The sequence below is a fragment of the Amia ocellicauda genome, chromosome 15 (assembly GCF_036373705.1).
Source record: "Amia ocellicauda isolate fAmiCal2 chromosome 15, fAmiCal2.hap1, whole genome shotgun sequence".
NCBI lineage: Eukaryota > Metazoa > Chordata > Actinopteri > Amiiformes > Amiidae > Amia > Amia ocellicauda.
The window spans coordinates 19694529-19715425 of NC_089864.1; positions in this window are offsets into that span (position 1 = coordinate 19694529).

Here is a 20897-nt window from a genome sequence, read left to right on the forward strand (position 1 = left end):
AAAATATGAGATGTACTATAGCCTATCCAAAGTAATGATATAGTCTAAACAAGTGAGAGCATTTCAGTTCAAAACAAACTGAATCTCAAGATATTTGAAGAAAAATACAGGTGACTTGTAAAGGCTTCTGAACGCTAGACTTGAGTTGTTTACATTCTTGGCCCTATAGCCCCAGGCATGTGCAACAGTTATTTCAAGACAATTTCTGGCTTATTCACACATTTTTCCTAATTTTAAGATTGAAGCTTTTATTCATAATCAGTTCTATATGTTTCCTAGATCTGTTTTTACAGAACAAAGTGGATCCAATAGGGCAATTTCAAACATGGAGTAAGTTATCTACTATGTACTGAATTTTAATGCTCAGGCACATATCGCACTTTTTCTGTATATTGTCATATAGCATATTTATAATTTTTCATTAGCCATTTCCGAGTTGGATTTAACAATCTATCTCTAGAGTTGATGACTTAATAATCATCACTTAGCAACCACTGACATATCAAGTAAAATACAGAACATGTAGATTATACAGGCAGTGGTTTTAGGGCTGGACTAACTCAAAACTTTGACCCACTGGTGAATCACAAATTACGAAGTTGTACTCTATTGTGATTTCATTCATAAATAGTGGAACGTGGCTTCTAATAATAAATTAAACTGGAACAGGGTAAAGATTTGTACTTTGCAATTCATGGGTAGGTCAACATTTTGATTTGGTTTAGCCCTTAGTGACACTGAGTTGAGCTACACATTGTAACCCCGAGGGAGATTAACAATGTTGGTGGTCATTAAACAAATAAAACAGGGGAAAGCAATTAAGAGGAATTGTGGATGACTGGCAAATATTTTCCATTGCTCAACTGAGTAAAATCGGATAGTTTACCAGCATACTGTGTTCTACTAAGGAAATACTTAAAACAGTTCATGAGTCTAATTAGGCTAGTTAGTATGTGAACTAGCTTATTAAAAAAAAAAAAAAAAAGATAAACATGTGTAAATATTTATCTGTCTGTATTTATGTCTGCTTAACAATGAGATAAAAAGATTCAAATTTCACAATGTTCAAGCAGTTTGTTAAGATACTGTGTGTATGTACATTGTTCATTTGTTTTTAAAAATCTGCATGTCTCCTCTGATGTAAAACAATTAAAAAACAAATCAAAATGTGAGCTTTAAGAAAGAGAAGGAAGACATGGCCCTGAAACAGCTTTGTTAGGCAGGTAGAGACGTGTCTGTTTGCTGAGATCTGTCACCAGTGCACTGAAACAAAAATCTGGCGAATCTTCCAAAATACACAAGTCTAAAGTAGTTTGGAAAAAGGCCATGAGCTACATTAGAGAAAGAGACCCTCTTTCCATTACTAAGTACAACACCAATGCAGTTTCAAATTAGAGTTAAAGTTTCTGAAAGTTTGAGTGCAATCTGTCCAAACCTTTTAAGACTTTCTTATGTAAAGCAAAAAATGATTTCACCATTATTTGTTGTTGGAAAATGCTGGTTTATAGATCTAAGTGGAAACAACCACAATCGGCCAAAGTGTTCTTTATTTTTTTTATGTTTTAAGATTCGTCGGTTTGTAAGGGTTTTAGGATAATTCAATGAATGGAAAATCATCTGGGGAGGATAAAAGCACCAGCTACTTTAGTCAAACATGTGCATTTGGACAAATACCTAAACATTACTAAAACAAACAAATGAGACAAATACAAAACAAATAAATCAGAATCAAAATCCAGAACCCCAACTATAATTAAAAGCAGTGAATGAAAATAATACAGAAATTGGATGTCTTTACAATAAACATATTTATTGACTCCACACTAGTGAAATAAATACATATATTTCCCCTAATAGCTCTAAAGTAACGCTCCCTTGCATTCATTTTTAAAATTTCAAATTCAAATTGTAAACAGTGTTAAGCAGTGTTTAATGTGAGTGACAGCACGCTTCACAAGACACCCCCGTGCTTTCCAGAGGCAGTATTTGTAATGTGTAATATGTAACTGCTTGGGGTAAGAATTTTTCATGCTATTCTATACGCAACTATCAATCAGTCGAAAGATGTCCCACTTTGATCCTGACAATTACAGAATCCCAATCTGTTTTACTGTCTATCAGAGTAAATAAGTAACATGTCCTTGAATACATGTAACAGTGGAAATAGTTCTAATAATTAGTCTGTACAGTCAGAAAGTGTTATTTTTTTATTTTATGTTTCTTATGTACAACATATCTCTACGACAGTGGCAAGCACATCCCCATACTATGTTGTCTCTAGAAGAAAAAGCCTTGAAACACTTCATCTGTCTAAAGCATCACAGAAATGTCTTTTTATGGGACTTATTGTAATTGGAGTAAAGGGGGTAGCTGCTGATATTTCTCCAAGCCAGCCATGGAAAACCTAACCTAACCCTGGAGGAAGTTTAAAAAAACATACTTGTGATATGTGATCACTTTCTTTAGGGTTTGAACACTTTAAGAGAAGCAGCATTCTTGGCAAATCATCGCTTGACATAGGTAAAGGGATTTAGAGAAGCCTAAGGATTAATCATTTTGGGATTTAAAATGCATCAGTAAAACATACAGAATAAGCACTATTAATTATTGAAACACCATATTGCCATGGACTGTATACTTTAGAGGGAAACAAATTCCTTCAAATAATTCGGTGTCTAGATTTATACATCTCCTCATATGGAAGACTCATATTTACAATATATAAAATATATTTCTTATTGCACATATTGTATATATTGTAAATCTATTATTTTTCCAAATGGAACATAAACACTGTACGTTACACAATATGGGATTAAACACATCTATATCCAAATGCATAAATAAGATTAAAATAATTGCCATGAAATCAGATTACTCATACTTCATTCATATCTAATCTGTCAATTGTCCTATAAAACGGCTCTTTGAAGCCAATGTTTAATGATTTCCTACGATTAAATTATTTTAGAATATGTAAGGTCATCCTAGCGTTTTGTGAGAGATTGGCATGGATAACAGTGCTAAATGTTTTTGAGGACTCCAAGTATTACAATATTCTCTGTTGAGAAACATATTTACATTGGCTTGTTTTCAATGTAACTGAACACCTGCACTGAATTACATTAAATGTCATCTTGTTTTAATATTATTTCGCAAGGTCATTACAATCCTTTAACACATCTTGATAATAATTTGTCAATATAACATGGAGCAGTTTTTATCTATTTTACTCACAGTTTACAATAAACGAGTGGAAATCGCTCTCATACAGATCCAGTACAACTAGAACAAGATAACAACATATTTGAACTTGATTTCTTCAATCAGAATAAGAAACAAAAGTAACTGCACTACCTTACAGTGAGGAAAAAAAGTATTTGATCTCCTGCTGATTTTGTACGTTTGCCCACTGACAAAGAAATGATCAGTCTATAATTTTAATGGTAGGTGTATTTAAACAAGGAGAAACAGAATAACAACAAACAAATCCTGAAAAACGTATTTCAAAAAAGTTATAAATTGATTTGCACATTAATGAGTGAAATAAGTATTTGATCCCCTATCAATCAGCAAGATTTCTGGATCCCAGGTGTCTTTTATACAGGTAACGACCTGAGATTAGGAGCACTGTCTTAAAGGGAGTGCTCCTAATCTCAGCTCGTTACCTGTATAAAAGACACCTGGGATCCAGAAATCTTGCTGATTGTAGACCTACACAAGGCTGGATTGGGCTACAAGACCATCGCCAAGCAGCTTGGTGAGAAGGTGACAACAGTTGGTGCGATTATTCGCAAATGGAAGAAACACAAAATAACTGTCAGTCTCCCTCGGTCTGGGGCTCCATGCAAGATCTCACCTCGTGGAGTTTCAATGATCATGAGAACGGTGAGGAATCAGCCCAGAACTACACGGGAGGATCTTGTTAATGATCTCAAGGCAGCTGGGACCATAGTCACCAAGAAAACAATTGGTAACACACTACGCCGTGAAGGACTGAAATCCTGCAGCCCTTGCAAGGTCCCCCTGCTCAAGAAAGCACATGTACAGGCCCGTCTGAAGTTTGCCAGTGAACATCTGAATGATTCAGAGGAGAACTGGGTGAAAGTGTTGTGGTCAGATGAGACCAAAATCAAACTCAACTCGCCGTGATTGGAGGAGGAGGAATGACCCCAAGAACACCATCCCCACCGTCAAACATGGAGGTGGAAACATTATGCTTTGGGGGTGTTTTTCTGCTAAGGGGACAGGACAACTGCACTGCATCAAAGGGACGATGGACGGGGCCATGTACCGTCAAATCTTGGGTGAGAACCTCCTTCCCTCAGCCAGGGCATTGAAAATGGGTCGTGGATGGGTATTCCAGCATGACAATGACCCAAAACACACAGCCAAGGCAACAAAGGAGTGGCTCAAGAAGAAGCACATTAAGGTCCTGGAGTGGCCTAGCCAGTCTCCAGACCTTAATCCCATAGAAAATCTGTGGAGGGAGCTGAAGGTTCGAGTTGCCAAACGTCAGCCTCGAAACCTTAATGACTTGGAGAGGATCTGCAAAGAGGAGTGGGACAAAATCCCTCCTGAGATGTGTGCAAACCTGGTGGCCAACTACAAGAAACGTCTGACCTCTGTGATTGCCAACAAGGATTTTGCCACCAAGTACTAAGTCGAAGGGGTCAAATACTTATTTCCCTCATTAACATGCAAATCAATTTATAACTTTTTTGAAATGCGTTTTTCAGGATTTTTTTGTTGTTATTCTGTCTCTCACTGTTAAAATACACCTACAATTAAAATTATAGACTGATCATTTCTTTGTCAGTGGGTAAACGTACAAAATCAGCAGGAGATCAAATACTTTTTCCCTCACTGTATATAACCTTCTGAAGAATACAACTATAAACTCTATGAAGACAATGTATCCAGGGGCGTAATAAACATGACGCTCTTTCAAGTAAGAGGACATGTATTTCCCCTCAGTTGGTTGTCAGTAACAAATAAATATGTTACATTCATACTCACTGAGAAATAACATCTCTCTTTATTAACTTTTGCAATATTCTGTCAACTAAGTTATTTATTTGTGAGTTTGGAGATTGATTTTGTACCTTAGAACAAGGTCTGAAATGACACCATACCTGAATCAGAGGTGGTTTACCATTCAAAATGAAAGAATCAGTGCCTTAAGGTGGAAACGCTTTGATTGTAAAGTTGTTGTTCTATAACATGTGAATTCAAAGTAAATATTGATGCCATATCCAGTAAGACAGTTACATTATTGGGCTTTGTTTTTGAAACCTTACATTTGAATTCTTTAACATTGTTGAATGACTTAAGGGTGACCTTGTGACTTAATATGATGACCATAATTTACTATATATTTGTAAGGATATACAAAGTTTTGAACCTTGCTTCCCCCTGATTATAGCTTATTGTGTCGTGGATGCTGAACTTGTCTGAAAGACATAATGGTTGCTGAATAAATACATACATACCAATCACTGGAACTAGAGCTGCCCAGATGCTAAATAAGCAATCCAGTTTTAGCTAGATTTCAGATTTCTGAAAGCAGTAAGGATATGCAAACCAAGAGTTAGTAGTATAGATTCTTCAGATGGTGTGCAATTGGATCCTAATCTGAATTCCTATGCCATTATGCAATGGAAGGATATACTTTATACTAAAGATACTTTACAGACATTGAACTGAGCACATATGGACAATGTAATGTTATTTCCCCTGTTGGAATATGTATTTCTGCATAAGTGAGATCTAAATATCAAGGTAACGTGATTTATTTATATTTCCATTTTATTTTATGGAAAGCATATGTGAATGTAAAACCTTGTATCTCCACTACTCTGTTGGCCTTTTTTTTCCCCATTAGCTACATTCTTCCCGTTGTAGAGTGCAGTGTCTTGAGCCAGGCATGTCATTAGCCTCTCCGACACCGGCCTCAGTGTCAATACTCGACGCACCCTGGTTCACCAACATTTAGCTTCGGTCTGATGCTCAGTGTTCCACGATCTTGGTACACGTCACCTTAGTATACTCTGGCACACGTCATTGCACTTCAGTATGTCTGGCTGTGTTTTGGCGAACCTGTGTATGGCTCAGTATGCCTTGGTGCATTTTGGTGCAGCTTAGCATGCTTCAGAGAGGTTCATTGCACTTCGTTGCCCTTCAGCACACTTCACTGTGACTGATGACTGGAGCTTTGCTCATTTTATGTTTATATACCTGTGTATAACTCTATAATTGAGCATGCAGTATAGCTATATACAGCTCTGGACAAAATTTAGAGACCACTGCAAAATGATCAGTTTCTCTGGTGTTACTTTTTATAGGTATGTGTTTGGGTAAAATGAACATTTTTGTTTTATTCTATAAACTACTGACAACATTTCTCCCAAATTCCAAATAAAAACATCAATGGAATGGAATGGCTGCCATACATATAGAGAAGCTGATTTAAGAAAAATGTGCTGTGGTCTCTTAATTTTTTCCAGTGCTGTATGTCACATACACTGGCAGCTTGTTTACTATACTTATGTTGTTTTTTATGTATTTTTATTATTCACTGCTTTATTCTAAATGTATGCTTTTTTGCTCCTTATGTATTTTTGTTTAAATACCTTATTCACGTTTCACTATTGAGTTTTTCACTAATTGCTAATTGCTTTAATGTTTTATTACTTTATTACTTTCACATGTGTTTTGATTACTAACTACAAGTTAATCCTGTCAGCCCTGACAGACTGACTCTCTTCAACTGCACCCCAACCCACGTGGGGAGCTAAAAACAGGGTCCCCAAGTTACAAGAAAGACTAGACTGGAGAGGAGGCAGCAAGAGACAGAGCAAGAGCCACAGCAGAATGGGAGGTGAAGGCGGTGGCTCTCCCTGGGCAGGAGAGGGGCCGGGGGAATACTTGGGGTGAGGTCAGGGATGAGAGGCGGCGTAGGAGGGGGTGAGTGACCGGCCTTCCGCCCTGGGGCCGAGTGAGCGGAAGAGCGGGTGAGCAGGAGATGGGTGCGTGTCCTGACCGCTGTGTATGCCTGTGTTAGGGTGGGGGAAGGTGGGCAGCCCCACGAGCTCAAGCTTCCCTAACTAGATGATTAGCTCGGGGGGCCATGGATGGGTGTGAAGGGCTGTGTACCTCTGTACCTCTGTACCCCAGTACCCCAGCCGGGAGAGCGCACCAGCCAGCAGGCTGAGAGAGAGAGCACTTTAGCCGGTGGACCGAGAGAGAGAGCGCACCAGTCGGTGGGCTGAGAGAGCGAACCAGCCGGCAGATGTAGGCGGAGAGATCTCCAGACCCCTGCCACACATAAGGAGGAAGAGTTGGACCAGTTGCACACAGCATTTTCCACAAGGAGAAGTAGAAGCACAGCAGCACCAACTAAGGGAAGCATGAGTGACTTGGAGGGCTATTCGTGTTCATGACAAGGATAAGATAAGAGAAGGGACTAAACTGATCGAACTTACTGGCAGCTATCTGTTAGAGCTGAACTTCAATGTGATTTATTTGTCCTATGTGTTTGTGTTGCAGACATTCCAGTGATGCTCCTTCTGGCTACTATAAGGGAAATTATTATTTAGTTTTAGTTAGGGACATTTTTATAGTCTTTCATAAAGGTATGTTTAAATAGGTTTACGCATAGTTCTTTATTTGTTACTGCATTCCCATTTATAAGAATTATGTGTTGCCCGTAACTGTCTTTTACTGTTGCTCATTGTGTATAATAAAACATTGTTGCATTTATCTTTACCTGGTGTCCTGCTGGTGTGCCGAGATCCAGACGTCCTGTATGGTGGAGGGTGTATATTTGAGTTCTCTGTAAATATCAGAGTGGCATAGTATTTGATTAGGGTGATCCCTTGCCAGTACACCCATGGCATGGGACATATACATAGATACTATATCTCTTAAAGTAATATTCAACCACAGCAAGGAGTCTCAGTCAGGAAGTTTCCACCAGTGTGAGGCTTGTCAAGGCAATCATATTGTGTAGCTTGCATGGGCCCTGACCACACCAAGCAAGCGGTTGCAAGTAAGGAGATGTGCACAATATGGACAGGGTTCCATCAGCAGCCTCTGAACCTTCACTTAAAAAGGGCATAGGATAGGGTTTGCCATCAACTACAAGTTCTCACACAATCCCACTTCTCAGCAGCCCACCCCTCGGTCCAGGTAAGGTTCCGTTCAGCGAAGTGGGATGCTCTAGCTGTATGAGAACCATATTGTACTCTATGGGTTTTCATTGTATTCTTTAACATTTGATAATAGAAGCTGCTGAAGCTCACCCATTTTCTGTAAGTTTGCATGGCTTTAGCTCCATTGACTTTATATGGATATATGGTAGGGACTTATCTGACGGAAGATTCTTCGTGCTAGCAGTAAAAACTATAATAGCAGAGATGCAGCCCTGTGTAGAGAGCAGCTGAAGTTAATGGAACAGTTGACTGCACTGTATGAAGGGAATGAGGGACTGTGAAGACAGCAGATGATAGAAGCAGCAGTAGTACCTGGGCTAGGAGAGAAATAAAATTTTGCTACAGCAAATATTTATACTTTGGAAGTTGTGATATTTTGGCCTGCCAAGCCAAATTTTGATATTTATTTACATTGTGAATAAAAGTTGTTTAATGTTCCTGGAGAGACCTCTGCCTATTTTATCTGTCTGTCTCACTCTAATACATATCGAGCCCAAATAATTAATGTAAAATTGATTAAAGTTTAAAATTAGTAAAACATTTAAACTTCTCAGGAAAATGAACTCTTGTGTATGTACCTTGATATTCCTACCTTGGTACAGACATAAATACAGGTTTTAACTTAAACTATCTGGTTGTGCTGATGTAAACAGTATGATGTTTGCCCCAATACTGAACTGAAATTAACATGTCTTATTCTGTTTAATATTCTGCTTTAATAGTTATATTGCTTAACACTTTTGCAGCTGAAACGAAATTCAATGAAAACGCAACACGTATTTAAAACCCCCCTGTGGGGTATGTGGCAGAGCATTTGCTGCTCTTTAGTAATGCTATGGAAAAGCCATTTCTGGAAGAGGACTGAATATTGAGAAAACAGATTTCCACAGATTATTGGGAAGAAGAGATTGCCTTTAAAAATGAAAGCAGACAAATGCCACGCCGAGTCTAGATGAAAGAGATCCAGGAAGTTAAAGCCAAAAGACTGTGGGAATAGTGTGAGTTTTATCAATCCACAGGACGCACAGCATTCATATGATAATGGTTCCTTTCATGTGCATTAAGGGATCCCTCTTAATTGGTTTCATGGTTTGAAGTCCCATTTCCTAAGATGCTGTGTGGAAAAAAAAAAAACAAGCAACGTCTAGTGCTGCATTATGTCAGATTGCCATCACTGGTGTTGAAACAAGCCACAGAGAACACTGCAAGCTGCCATAATGCCAACATGAAGTACCCACTATATTATTAGTGGCATTGTGAAAGAAGTCTGTTAGAAAGCTTAATACTGCCTCAGCGAGACAGCTGCACTTTTATTCATTAAAATAATTTAAAATAAAATAGCACTCCTCTTGAAATAAATAAATTACACAATTAGGGTTATATTAGGCCCATCTAATAGCTTATATAAGCTGTTAAGTATGAATTAGCTTCATATGATGTGACTTACACATGCAAGATTATGTGCAACTGGAGAGCAAATACAAGCTGAATTAGCATTTAATACTAACTACAGTATTGCAAAATACAAAATGATTAGGTCAGGGTTGAATGACAATTTCCATGGTAACAGACTGCTGGAAGTAATTTAATAAAAATGTTCACTATTCTGCAGTTTCATTTCTATTCAGAAAGTACTGGAAAATAATGCTCTCTGCTTTCACTGCTTTCTTCTATCGCCCTTGCTTAAAAGAATAGTTCATAGCAACTGCACTAGTCAGGTTCAAGTGTGTCAAACCAGTATTGATTTCAAATCCGTAAATAAAAGGAATTTTGTGAATATTTTATTTTCATTTATTTAGTGTTCTTCCCTGTCTATTCATGCTCTAGGTCAAAATAATGTTGTTCCTGTATGTTTTTCAACATTGTTATGTTATCCTCATCCTCATTTTATTCCAATTACTACTTTATATTTGAGTGATAGTTTAATGTTGGTTAATCATGAAATGGGTCTCCCTGTGCTATAATTTGAACTTGCATTTCCCATGTATTTTTACAGGAGTACGCTTCCATCGCCATTAAATGAGGATCCAATAAAATCTTTGGCAAGATCAGCTTTCAGTACCTCCATGACCGAGAATTTAAAGAGCTCAATGAATCCTCTTAAAGATGGTATGTTCTGCTGTTTCTGTGGAGTAAGATTAATGAGTTAAACAAATTGATCCTGCAGAATGTGTTTTGTGTGAAAGACATTAAATTAGCAACAATTGCACCCAGTCAGTTTCTTTAGATCTGTGGTCAGCAACTGCCAACTTACAGGCCACGTCCGGCCCACTGTCCTGTGCTGTCCAGCCTGCAGAAGCAGGAAAAGAATAAAACATTGTGACAACTTGATATCTCCAGAGCAGATTTTTTCAGTTTATTTGTTTTCCTTTCATTATGAAGCTACAGATAAAGCTCTGTACAATCTATTTTCAGTTGTAAAAACTTGTTTTATATATCCTTCTTGTAACAAAATGACTATGAAAAACAAAACAGTACAGGTGTACCTCGCTAACCACAGATTTGCTCTAGTGGTAATTTATTTATCTATTTAATCAATTCATTTAAATTTCAAAATATGAAACATAGCATGAAACAAATGCAACACTTGCCTTGCATAGATTTACTTCTACAAAAAGAGCATTAAAATTAAACAAAGAATTTTAATATGGGCTCACAAATTTCTGAAAATGAAAGTTCTTAGGGGAGAAACTAAAAATAATCAAAATAGCATAATTCAGGAGACAGAAACTTAAGCAGATTCAAATTTAAATTGCAATAAATATGGTGAGTTTATGAGTGTTGTTTTTTTATTGTTAATCTATCAACCCAATTTTCTGATTAATAGCACATTTATATCAATTTTGAACTAATTTTCATGTTTGTGTTAGCATTCATGAAACGTATCCCCAGAATTCAATTCAATGTATTTATGACCCCATATACAAATAGTTCTGGAACCTCTCTCTTGTGCAAGGTGAGGTATACCAAGTGGCGCCATTTGGGGGGGTGATCACACCCCCTAGCCTTGAAGATTAAAAAAAGAAAAATCATGAGTATTACACAATGTCTAGTTTAACATGCGTTACAATTTTAACAACATTTTCAAAAGTAGCATTTGTATACAAATGTGTTTTTTTTTTTCTCATCGTGTATGTCACAGGGGCGTAGGTTTCATTTCAGAACTGGGGGGGACACATCCCCTATGCCTATGGAGCCAGGCATACATTACTGGGGGGGACAATTTAACATTCTCTCAACATCCCCCCCTAAACCTATGCCTATGTATGTTGAACCTCCTAAAGGCAAGTAACTAGTCAGACACAACATATAGTTTTGCCCCTGGATCGGTTGTGTCCTAACAGAGCTGTTTTCCAAAAGCTTGCTTCTCTGATTGGGTAATTTACTTCTGCTTGAAGGCAGGACTAAGCAGCATGGCAGTCCAAAGAACCTTTGACACGTTAGAATTATGTTAAAGAAAAAGCTGGGAGGAAGTAACTAGTGTTTGGAAATGTTGAGGAAGCAGCAATCGGCTGTAAGATCTTCATCAGGAAACCATCAGGTCAAATATACAGTTTTATACATTTAAATTTTGCATAGAAAAATACTGGCATTAACAACTGTACGTATTGTATTTCCATTCTGCTATCATTGTTCCAATGTAAATGTTTCAACATTAATTATAAACAGTGATCATCAACACTTACAGTACAGCCTTACATGTTTTACATGAAATATGTTCAGGTATCTTTGTGGGTACAGAAAATATTATTCAACGTTTCTCCAATCTGCCAAAAATTCAGAAGGATTAACAAACTATTCGGGTAGAGAGACTGAATAGGGAACTGAGCTTTGTTATGATCTCAGAAATTGTTGCTTGTGGATTTTACTTGTGAGTAAGGAATGTAATATTGTTCGATGATCAGTGTTCATACCAACAATAAGCATTATTATGGCACCTATTTCTATTTAATGAATAGAAATGCCATCCAGATCAATACAAAACTGCTGTTCTTTACATTTGTTAAACTAAACATTTAAATGTAGCGCTTAATTGATTTCAATGTATCAAACTCTCAGGCAATCCAGTCGGTACATTGTACATCTCAGGCAATCCAGTCGGTACATCGGTACATCTTTACAATTTTGGAAATGAACTACATTGTTTTAATTTTAATTTAAATACAGATACATTGTGAAGTCAGAAATCAGAGTAGGGAAATCATATTTGCCTATTTATTTAAACTTTGAACCCCCAAGGTTTTGCCAAATTGGTGGCACTGGGTATACCTGTATAGCTAATCTTGCTATGGAACTGGAACCTTACACAAGAACATAAAAGGAATTTTAAAATACATTAGCATGCCCACAAAACAACATTAATATAATAAAGAAACAAATGGTTATTTTACTTTGCAAAAGCTTAACTTCCCTATGAAAATTCAATGAGCAAAATTCAATTTTACTATTGCAATCAAATTTAGAAAAGCAGGTGTAACAGATATAATGGCAGACCGTTTCCTGCATCAGTTTTGATGAATTGTGGAGAAAGACATGCAGAGCACAAACAGACCCATTTTCTTCTTGTTCACATAGTACTCTGCACGTATATAGGAGGTCCAAGAATAAGTCCAAGTTCGCTGTTGTGAATTCAGATTTCACCAATGACGATCCCATAGGATAAGATTCACCATGGGATTTTACTGAAATGGACCACGAACAAGACCAATTACATCCCATAATGACATGATTGTTGCGTTGTCAGTTAAACATTAGTTTCAATATTTAGTTTGTACATTTTTGATTGGCCAATATCTTTTTAAATCATGTATAAACATTTGTATATATCTCAATGAATTGAAACAAAAAAAAATGGTGGTGGGGAGATTGCGGGATGTTGCAATTGATCTGCTCTGCAGCTACCAAGGGAGCAATTGGCCCACCATTTAAATTGCTTTAGATTATTAATATTATTTAAGTGAACATTAGAACATTCGTATTCTGCCTAGTATCTTAGACATACAAAAGCACCGTGATTCATGTGTCACTTCTGTTTATGACTTGTAACTGAAATACTGCAATAATTCTTATATTGTGAACTTAACTGGCAGCATACTATCCTAAGTTTAATTTATGATACCATATTTTAAGAAAGTTATAGTTATCATATGTGCCTATGCAGATACAAATTACTGTATACGTAAAATGCTTATCTTTACCTCTTTCTTTACAGTACCTAGAAGAAACTATTTACTATTTCCATGCAATAAAACAACACTAAAGTATAACTGTGTCCTAACCAAACACTTGTGCTCTGTGACTATGATAATATAGTTGCAAACTATAATGACTAGTGGTATATAATGATAATGATTTAGATGACTACTTAAACCATATTGTACTTGAAAGGCTAAATACAGCACTGGACAGGAGTTAAAGAGACCAGTATGCTGATTATGCAAGGACCGACCTTGTACAGATCACATAGTTTTCACTTTACAGTGGAATAATCAATAGAGAGAAATTCCCCTCTCTATTTCACCTTAGTTGACTAGATTAGACTGCAACTCCTTCTTGAAGTTAATGAGTATTTTTAGGGCAAAATAGAGAAATTCATCTACATACTATAACCCAAAGGATTTACCTAAATTTTGCTAGTTGACTGGCGTACAATGGGTCCCTCACAGAACTATTGTGGCGAATGGGGTATGTCAAGGGTCTCCACTACTATTTCTGCTGGCCGAAGACTGGGAAACAAAACAACAGCTGGGAGTAAAGTGGTCACTCTGGTTTCGGCTTGAGGAGCTGGATTTTACTGTTGACATCGCCCTTCTGTACCACATGCACCAGGAAATACAGAGCGAGATTTCCTGACTAACAGCAACCGCGTATAAAGAGGTTTCAAGTTCAGTCGGTACAAGACTTTTGTGATGCGTGCGAATGACTCACAACAGGGCAAGATTTTGCTACATGGACAAGTTGCACATGAAGGTGAAATTTTCAAAATCTTGTGGAGCATGGGAGGCAAAGGTAAGGCAAAGGGCTGATAAGGACCCCATTTTCAACTTCAATTAAAAATCGCTCTTCTTAAAGAGAATAACCATGCAGGACAAGAAGGGCTACAACCAACGTGCTCCAAAGCTTTGTCAAAAAGCGCCTGAAATCAATCTTGAAGACACATTGGGACAGAATCATCAAAAAGGAAGGCCTGTTGGAAAGAACCGGACAGAAAATATGGATGTACTGATCTGTTCAATTGCTCTTCAAAAACCTGCATTCCAGAGTTCAATTTAAAACTTTTATAAATGGAAATATGTGCCTGTCATTTGGAAGGTAATCAAGAATTGTTCTTCCTGTATGTAATGAAAAAGTCATGCAGTGATCTCTACAAGAAGAAACAAGTAAATCAAAAACACATTTAATAATAATGAGTAAAACTGAATACAAAAATTCTAATCTACACCCTTGGTGGGTTTGCACTAGAAGTCACTTCCTAGGATGCTTTCAGTACTTTCAGGAAGAGCAAGTTTTGATGGTCTCAGAAATAACAGATACATGTTGATATTTATGAATAATGTACAATTGCCCTCCAGAATACACATTTTTGGAAAACGATGTACTCAAATTCAGTAATTTGGGAAATCTGACAAGTAAGCTTTTTTTTTCTAATAAAATTGATATGTTTCTAAGAACTCTTTAAGTTACTAAGTAATATGAGTAAATAATATGCATTGTTTTAATAAGATAACATTGGTCTTATTTAATGGTGTAAATGTATTAGAATATATCAATGCTATTATTTAATCATTCTCTGTGCTATTCTTATTAGTTATATAATACCTGAGATGAGTACATAAAATCATTACATTTAAAGTACATATTTTTTCCATCAAGAAAATTACTATTGTATTTATATTGAGTGTTGGCACATACCTGCCAGCAGGTAGGAGATGTTAAATACCTGGCAGTGAAATACTGAGGAGCTCAAACTGCCCCATTTTTATTAATACAATTTCTAGTATATATGGTACCATGCAATACACACAAAATAAATGAAAAAACTTTATATAAATAAATAAATACAAGGAATAAAATTACAAGACAGGCAAAGTAATGGGTGATTGTGGAGAATTCAGTACAAGTTCATATTTTACACATCTAAAATCTATTTGGGAGTAAAGGAGTAATGCAAAAAAACTGTGACAAATGGCAAGATGGATTTCTTCCAGTTATAAAATATGATTTCTTAGCAGACACCCATATCCATGGAGAGTTAAATTTGTTACAATATATCACATTATTTTAATATAAAATTACCAATTCATACAGCTAGGTGGATGAGCAATCTAGGTACCGTACCTTGCCCAAGGGTACAACAGTGTCCCCCACCTGGGATTGAACCCACATCCCTAACCGCTACTACACACTGCTGGCCTCATAACTATAAGGCTTCATTTTATATCGGATGAAAGATTTTATTAGTGGAAAACTACACTTCAGTTCTGTCAAAGAAAACAGTATTAGATAATTTTTCAACACGTGGTTAAAAGTGGTCTCTAATTTTGATGTGCTTCTTTAATTCACTTGAGAACCATTTAATCTTGGCTGCACAGTACATGACTGAATAATTCATATTGACTAGACAAACTAGAGGTTTGGATGAGAACTTCAGCAACTCAGGATGTGGCAGGGTGTTCCCAGAATTTCTGTAAATGACCTGGACCAAGCATCAGTGGAAATATTCAGTCAGGTAACAGTAGTACCAGACTGTACAAGACAAGAAGAAATTAGTCTTTAAATAATACCTCACTGTGGAGTCATACAAAGAATACAACAATTATATTTAGAACTGCTGGATAAAAGTTCAGAAATCATTGATAAATGTTTACAAATGGGTTATATTTATGTATTATCATTGTAATTGCATACATTTTGTTGGTCATTAGTTAGTATATTTATATTTATATATATATATATATATATATATATATATATATATATAGTAAGTAGAGTGAAATATAGGAAGTTAGATCACAAATAATATTGAAATTGCATTAGCTTTCCTGTTTTAAGTTCTCAGCTACACCAAATCATTACCCCCATGTTAGTAAGTGTTGTGGAGTTCTGAAGGTAGTCCCTTAAGGATTGAATTACTAAGCGGAAGTAATCAAGTCTCCCATCACCTTGCCAACTTCTAAACCTCAGCTGTTTCAACTGTGTATTTAATTAGTTTTATGTAACATTAAGTGTGTTTACGTAACCATAAGATATCTATAATTTTGTATTGGCGTTTCCTCTAAGGCAATCTTGCAAAACATTATTTACCAGAAGGGGCTTAGAGACTCTAGCGCTTAATAAGAAACAACAAATCATAGTTTCCATTGAATGAATGCTAGAGTCACACAAATCTATCGTTATGTCATTAAAGATATCTATGGGTTATTCAATGATAGACAAATAGCACCGGAGGTAATGATATGAGTTAAATTAAGCTTTACTATACTAAAATTCATGAGTATATGAAAAGCTTTCAGAGAAAACTGTTGCATTTCTCTCTTTCAAACTTTTGAGGTGTTTGTTTTGTTTAAAAGCAGGTCACAAACAACAGCTGTTTACTCTTTAAACATAGATCCTTAAGCAGTTTTGCAAAAATGGATGTTGTCAATGCTCTTAAAAGGCCGGCTGTATGTTTAAGAATTTAGAAGTATTTTTGATTAAGCAAACCTAATGTTGATATTAGGATGCATGCTCCATATCTTCACTTAACTAAATGGAACGTGTAATTTTATTGCGTTCCATGAGAGACATTATCTGTTTTACTCTTAGTTAGACTCCTCGGATTTGGAAACCATCCACACTGTAAGTATGTGATGGTTTTAACATTCCCCATATTCAGCCGCTCAGGTGACTGTGGTATGTCTAGGTCTGACCATGTGTAAAATCCATTAATTATTAGATCCTGGGTGTTCTGCACCCAAGCATCACTGTCCTTCCTGTTTAGTATTTTGGGCAGGTGTGTGATGTTCCTGAGGGCTGGTAAAACAATTATAATCATGCAGGTCTTCTCTGGGCTTGTTGAAGCTAAAGTTAGAAGCAAATAAAAAAAAAGTATAGACTTCCGAGAGACAAATCTGTTTAATCATGCATCCAGTATACATAATGCACAATTGACGCTAACCATGGGAGACGTATTGCGCTCTTCTCTGAAGAAACATAGTAATTTCCCACTTGTGAAACATTCATGTTTTTCCCATCTTGTTTCCTATCATTTCTCAGCTTGGTGGAAATTGTTAGCTGTGGGATTACATATTTTGTCTGAAATCTAAATGAAGCAATCTAAGAAGAAGGTAATCAAATACAGTATTTGACATTTATAATCATAGAGCCCGCATATAAATGTGTAGTATAGTGTTATATCCCATTCCTTTGTCATATTGCACAAAGCATGTCTAGGAATAGTAAGTGGGAGAAGTGGGAGGGTTGCTGATATTCTAGTAATATACTTTGATAGTTACCAGTTTATCAGTTGCCAAAGCATGTTAGATAGTTTGTTTCAACCACACATCATGCGCATTCTCATACAGTTTCTGTAAACTACTTTTTTATCTTCAATCTAGGAGAAAATGACCCCTGGCTGTCACCCAAAAAGTGTTCAGTACTGCTATACAAATGTTGTAGCCCTGAATAATTTATGTATACCCACAACTTCTCTTAAAAACTTAGATTTTATACATTTTTATAATCTGAATAGTCTAAATATTGAACTGAAATTAATTCCTTCCTTGCTGACAAAATGTCTCGTATCAAGAACCAACACGGGGATACATCCTTAAAAGGAAGTGAGTTTGCATGTTTAAATAGCTACCATGCATACATATCTTCCCTTAACAAGCAGTTCCCGTGTTTTGAGACAAAAAACTAGTTTTGTGAATAGAAGGTCAGCCATTTTTCTACGTCTTGGATTCAATGGGGCTGTGTTTGTCTCTATAGTTGCTGCCACAGTAAAACCGAATGCCTGGAAACATAGTTTACAAGACAAAATACTTCCTTTGTCTTTTTCAGGCTGTCAGCCAAGAAAGCATCATTTGCATTTATATTCACAAGAAGCTTAACTTGTTTCCCATTTACTTTCTTAATTAATCACTTCTGTTACTTGTTATTATATTCCTACATCACTTTTTTAAGCTACACCTATAGTATATACTATTAGGCTATAGTCTTTTGGGAAGTGAAGTAAATCATTAATGGCATATGTGGCAAATTGGCAGTGGGAGGTAGTGGGAAGGCAGTGGAAAAATAGGCAGATGTTTGGTTTTGCAGTATTGCACAAGATTCTCATTATTTACTTTAAATATATATCATGAACATTTAGAGGAAATTACATTTAAAACGTATAAAACCCCTATATTACAGGTCGATTATGCAGGGGTTCCTAATAATACACATGCATAAATAAATACCTTATACAAAATAGTTTTTTTTCTTTATTGACATTTTCTAGCTTCTCATCTAGCAAAAAGAGGAATAACACATTCACCTTGCACTTTTTATATATAGATCTAATTTAATAAGGCTAGCTCGGTATTTATGTACCTACATTGATAAGACGTCAAGTTTTGAAAAAAAGGTTTTAGAATTGTTAAACCAAATTTGCACTGACAGAAACCAAATCATTAATCTACACTGTATATCTAATGTATCAAACCAATGGACCATATGTTATCTTTTGTGTCACCTCAGTCCTCAGGGTAACTTGAACCTCTGGCACACTCGGATGGAAATATTCTCAAAGTGAATAATAATTAGAACCACACCAGTATGCTCTGGGACCTCCTAGCTACAGTAGTGTGAAAGGCATGAGGCCTTGACCGTTTAATAAAAAAGCAAGACTGACGCACTGCAAGCATTTACTGGAAGCCTAAAGCTGCATCTGATCCAGAGAATGAATGTGGAATGTAACACAGTGGTGTAAAACCATTATATATATGTGTGTGGTGGTTAAATGGTAGTGAAAGGTTATTATTACATTTCTGTCTTTACTGTGTGAAGTAGTTTGGTTGTTTTAATTTGAATGCTGTGTGTGTGTGTGGAATACACTGAAGATATGTTTGCCATGTTAAAATGCAATACATTGTTTCCCATAAATGCTAATTGCATATGTATGTTATTTTCATAGTCTAATTGTCAGATGTATGCAGAATATATAGAGGAAAAAAGATAGGAAACAATAAAGCTAATACTATTTGAAAGGGATAATAAGATTTGCTTCAACAAATGTAATAAAACATCATCCAGAATGACAATGCTACGGAAGAGGCAGGAATTATGGGTATGATCATTGTCTTACAGAGGCTTCTGTTAACGGGTCTTCCATATAGCTACACTTACTAAACTGAATGCTATGTGTATTATAATCATAATACACGTATGAATGTGGATTTAGGGATGAAATGCAACTTTCAGGGCTTCTGTATGCAAATGACAACCCAAGTTACCTATTTCCATAGTTGTAGTCCCAGTTTGACATTTAACTACTCAGCTAAAATTGAGAGGCCTGTAATACTTAAGATTAGGTATCCTAAATATGACCCAGTTCTTTCCATATTGAGTATGAGATAAATATATATATATATATATATATATATATATATATATATATAATATATATTAGGTTTTTCTTATGCATATACAGTGAGGGAAAAAAGTATTTGATCTCCTGCTGATTTTGTATGTTTGCCCACTGACAAAGAAATGATCAGTCTATAATTTTAATGGTAGGTGTATTTTAACAGTGAGAGACAGAATAACAACAAACAAATCCTGAAAAACCCATTTCAAAAAAGTTATAAATTGATTTGCACATTAATGAGTGAAATAAGTATTTGATCTCCTATCAATGAGCAAGATTTCTGGCTCCCAGTTGTCTTTTATACAGGTAATGAGCTGAGATTAGGAGCACTCTCTTAAAGGGAGTGCTCCTAATCTCAGCTCGTTACCTGTATAAAAGACACCTGTCCACAGAAGCAATCAATCAATCAGATTCCAAACTTTCCATCATGCCAAGACCAAAGAGCTGTCCAAGGATGTCAGGGACAAGATTGTAGACCTACACAAGGCTGAAATGGGCTACAAGACCATCGCCAAGCAGCTTGGTGAGAAGGTGACAACAGTTGGTGTAATTATTCGCAAATGGAAGAAACACAAAATAACTGTCAGTCTCCCTCGGTCTGGGGCTTCATGCAAGATCTCATCTCACATCTTGTTAATGATCTCAAGGCAGCTGGGACCATAGTCACCAAGAAAACAATTGGTAACACACTACGCCGTGAAGGACTGAAATCCTGCAGCCCTTGCAAGGTCCCCCTGCTCAAGAAAGCACATGTACAGGCCCGTCTGAAGTTTGCCAATGAACATCTGAATGATTCAGAGGAGATCTGGGTGAAGTGTTGTGGTCAGATGAGACCAAAATCGAGCTCTTTGGCATCAAATCAACTCGCCGTGTTTGGAGGAGGAGGAATGACCCCAAGAACACCATCCCCACCGTCAAACATGGAGGTGGAAACATTATGCTTTGGGGGTCTTGTTGTGCTAAGGGGACAGGACAACTGCACCGCATCAAAGGGACGATGGACGTGAGAAATAAATTAATACAAACACATGTGATGGTGTTTTTTAAATTCATATACGGTATATATACAGTTAGGT